This window comes from Esox lucius, chromosome 14, assembly GCF_011004845.1.
Source record: "Esox lucius isolate fEsoLuc1 chromosome 14, fEsoLuc1.pri, whole genome shotgun sequence".
NCBI classification, from domain to species: domain Eukaryota; kingdom Metazoa; phylum Chordata; class Actinopteri; order Esociformes; family Esocidae; genus Esox; species Esox lucius.
This window is the reverse complement of record NC_047582.1, coordinates 1058273-1062898: the sequence shown is the minus strand read 5'-3', so window position 1 is coordinate 1062898 and position 4626 is coordinate 1058273. Positions and strand designations below refer to the sequence as shown.

General features: G+C 34.2%; 1 long non-coding RNA gene across 1 annotated transcript; it reads left to right on the top strand.

The window, feature by feature from the left end:
* Positions 1 to 416: 416 nt before the first annotated feature.
* LOC105009050 lies at positions 417 to 2143 on the top strand. Its single transcript, XR_827742.2, has 3 exons — positions 417 to 489; positions 612 to 676; positions 2057 to 2143. It is a non-coding gene; the product is annotated as an uncharacterized LOC105009050 (long non-coding RNA).
* The last annotated feature ends 2483 nt before the right edge of the window (positions 2144 to 4626 follow it).

Below are 4626 nucleotides of genomic sequence, written 5' to 3'. Positions count from 1 at the left end.
GTCAGCAGTCTTCCCCATGATTGTGTTGCCTACAGAACTAGACTGAGAGACCATTTAAAGGCCTTTGCAGGTGTTTTGGGTTAATTAGCTGATTAGAGTGTGGCACCAAGTGTCTTCAATATTGAACCTTTTCTGAGATACTGAATTTGGGGTTTTCATTAGTTGTCAGTTATAATCATCAACATTAAAAGAAATAAACACTTGAAATATATCAGTCTGTGTGGAATGAATGTATACATTATACAAGTTTCACTTTTGGAATGGAATTACTGAAATAAATCAACTTTTTATGGTATTCTAATTTCATGACCAGCACCTGTAAGCTGAAATGTTTGGTTAAGGGTTTTTTCAAGTGGCTGATATGCTACAATAGTGCATTTAACAGATTTTACTTTTTAAACGCCTCAGTGGTCTCCCACCAGTTGAAACAGTTGTCTTCTCATTACAGGGAACATCATGAAATAGGGAACTGAATCAACATTAACAAAGGTAAAACCATTTATGTTGACACTAGATCTATTGTTTATTGTGTGGTCATCACACCAGATCTAAAATTGTATTGTGAAAGATACTTTAAAAGAAAAAAATCTTTATTTGGTATTCCTCCACAGACATTTGGAGTCATCTCAATATCAAAAGAATGGGTGGACATTTTAGTAGGAGCTGATTCTTAAAGGTAAGTCATAATTGCCAATGGCAGGCGCTGCCTCAAATTTGCCATTTTGCTTCAATATTGTATTGGTAAGAACTGTGCAAACTTCATGAAGCCGGATTTTCTACATTGTGACCTTTAAAGATTGCTTTGAAGAATCTGTTTAGTTATGTTAAAGTTGTTCATTGTAACTGTTTAGAAAAATATAATTAGAAAAGGTGTAAGGATAGCCTATACTGTCTTGCACTTGCTCTGTCTCATTTTAAACTCACTCAATAGTTAGTTTGAAATGTCATTGTAAAACCGCTGGGTTCTTGTTTAAATTTTGGAAAAAGTATTATTAATTGAGTGATGTACTGTATTTTATTTATTATATCTGGAGTCAGATCTTTTTCCTCCTATTATATGACTTGTTTTTGTGTTCTGTAATGAAATATAAATATGAAATATACATATTTTAACCCTATGGGCAAATGTGAATCAATCAAACTGTAACTAGGGCCTAAACATTTTCAAATTGACCAGGACCTTTGTGTAATTGTGTGTTTGACATGAATCGCTTAAGTAAATAGCACAAGAAAATGTACTTGTGCATAAAAGAACAAAGTATTTCTGTAATTTCTGCCTTTTTGATATATGTTATGTCTGCTAGCAATCTCTAAAACTCAAGCAGAGCAAATGTCTCTTACTGAGTGAGTGACTGATTGACTAACCCTTATTAAATAGCATAGTTGTTAGAGAAGCAAACCTGCAAACAGCAGCTCCCGACTTCGAATCTTGTCACAGTCAAAGCAAATTATGTATTAGGATTTCTTCCGGGTAGACAAAAACTTTGCTGGCTACAACCTTCAGTCGCTTCTTTATAGTACTGTAAGTCTACAATAAAACTGCTTATGGATATATTGCAACTATTTTTGGTGGATTTTCGAAGTACGCATCTGTGCATTCTTTTTTGGTCAGGATAGACAAAAACTTTGCTGGCTACAACGTTCAGTAGCTTCTTTATAGTAAGCATAAAAAATTTGGTGGATGGTTTCACTTGACGAAAATGTTAGTTATCTTCACCTATTTTCATAGTTGTTGTATCAATGTCAGGCAATGCTGGCTCAACTAGGCTTGTCTGGTTCATTTTCTGGTTTAATATTACTTTTATGCCAAAATCTATCAAATGCAAGGGGGCCTTATTTCAAATTCTAAGAAATATTTTTACATTCCACTAAGAACCACCCTAATATGCACTCATAAGAAAGTGAGAAACAAGCTTACAGTGTGGCTTTAGCATATTTGACCTATTATTTCAGTTATCTATGAACAAAACTACCTTAGGTAACATTGTGAGAGTGACGGTGTATTGCCTTTTAAATTTGTACATCTAGAGTCATTGTTTTTTAAATTCTTTTTTAGAAAGGAAAGATGACCAGAGGGAAAAGGAGGTATGAGATGAAGATGGAAACTGCAATGTACAGGTGTACAAGAGGGGGAAAAAGAAGACTAAGACAGGAAGCCGGTATCTAAAGATGAGAGCATTGCAGAAGAAGAATTATGACATGAGTTCCAGCCCAAAAAAGAAAAGATTTGAATACCAAATGCATGTCACAACCAGTTGTAAATGCTTTCATTATTACTGATACAAAATACTTGATAAAATATGTCCCTTGTATGTGAACTGTATTTTTTAATACATTTTGCTATGGTTGTAAGATACCAGCAGATGTGATTTGGCAATTCAATTATTAAATACATTTTGAATCTTCCTTAACTATTGTTTCCTTATCTATTGTTCCTTATCTACACGTTCAGTATACTTCACAGTATGAGTTCAGGAATAACTGAAATGGATTTTGTAGTACTTCACAATCCATTTGTACTTCAAAAATACATTTTTGTTCAGAAAATTACTCAATCCATGCACATAACACCTGTGTTGCATTGATTAAGGTGTATATCAAGAGGTGTTGGTACTGTAAAAAACTAATATTACACCTTAATTTACAAGTCAAGTATACTTCACAATAAGATTAAAGGATTACTCACGGATTTTAGCGGTGTAAATTAATTAAATATTAATTTACACTTTCATTGCAATTAATACCCATTAATTACCCACTTGAAAATCCATTAAACACCACCTTAACTGTTAAGGGGTAAATTAAGTATACTTTAAGGAACAATTAAGTGGTAATTATAATGAATTTTAGCTAACTTTAAGAGATTTTAACCCCTAATTTTTCCTTAAACCACACACAAAATCCATTAAAAACATTAATTTACACCTTAATTACAATTAATACCCCTAATTAACCTCTTGAAAATCCATTAAACACCACCTTAATTATGTCAATATTAATGGGTGAATTAAATACATTTTAAAGTGAAAAATAAAGGATTTGGTTTCATAGTATATCGTCACCTATATTGATACAGTAGTTATTGTATCAATGTCATTCACAAATGGCTAATAAGCTGTTAAAACAGCCAGTGGTAAAAGCCATACAGTTCATAGATGCTATTTGTGGTGGAGGAAAACTTAATAAGAAACGTTACTCAGTTTAACACAATGCTTAATGGCGTCTAGTGACATATTACTGGCCAACGAGCTTTTAAAACGGCCAGTGGCAAAAGTTATACAATTCATAGATACTATTTGTGGTGGAGCTAAACTTAATAAGAAACGTTACTAAGTTTAACACTGAGTCAATGACTATACTGACACCCAGCTGATCTACCATTCTGTGGTGTAGTGGTTAATGTCTTCCACGTGAGCGACGCAGGTTCAAATCTTGAGAGGGCAACACTTTCTTATGCAGGCCGGCTGAACTAGGCTTGCCTGGTTTCTTGTTTCTTTGTTGCCATGTTTTGTTTTGATTGTGCCATTCTTTTATAACCTACAGATGAATATGAATCCCAAAATAAGACATGTTTTGCCTGCTCACTCATGTTTTCTTTACAAATGGTACATATATTACCAAGATTAGGAACCTTTTATAAGAGTTTGTGATAACATGTAGTTAGAGAAAAGCTGCAGCCTGTAGTGTTTTCACTGCCAGGCCTGGGTACCAGAATGTGTTGAGTCCGCCAATCTCGGTTTAAAAAGGAATAATGTAGGCATGTAATTAATGATGCATTACTGTCAGCAGAGGGAGCTATAGTCATTAATGATTTGTACTGCTCGAATGGTAACGACATAAAGATGGAACTATATCATTTTTGGAAACAAATGTTGTCTTGCATGGGCATAGTAAGTTAGGGCTTCTGCACTTCTACTATACTCAACTGGATGGAACTTCCAACTTTGTCCGATCCCTCCTGTTGCGCCTGTTAACTAATTGCATATAGCCGTAAAGACACCGGTAGACAGATGATCTTTCCCTCTTCATGGGTTACAGCAATTGTATTCAAACCCCTGGGGACTAATTTAACAATCAGAAATGAGAACAAATGTGTTTGCAAACCCTGTGTTGGTCAATGTTCAGTGGTGAGATATATCTATATGAATGTTTGCTTCAGAAAGTTTCACAGTATCAAGGGATAGAATATGACAACATATTGTCAAACAATCTATTCAGTCTTGGAAATAGACTTTTATGTGTTAATGACATTTTGAGAATGATGATTAAATAAAAACAACCTAGTATGTCATACAAATTGACTTTAAATGTAATGCATACAACTATCCCACATGAAGTACAGTTGTTTGTGACATTTCTTGTTACAAGTAAAATCATTGTTGAAAAGTCCAAAAATACGTACATAATCAAACATAGTTGGGCATTGTCTTGCACCAGGAGGAACCCAGGGCCCACTGCATCAGTGTAAGTTCTGACAATGGGTCTGAGGATTTAATCCTGGTACCTAACAGCAGTCTGGTTACTGATATAATTTAGCGGTTACGTATAGTGATTAAATAATAGAGAACCCACTCAAATCAAGGAAGAAAATACATTCAGTATTTGTTGGAATAATGCAGCCTAGTT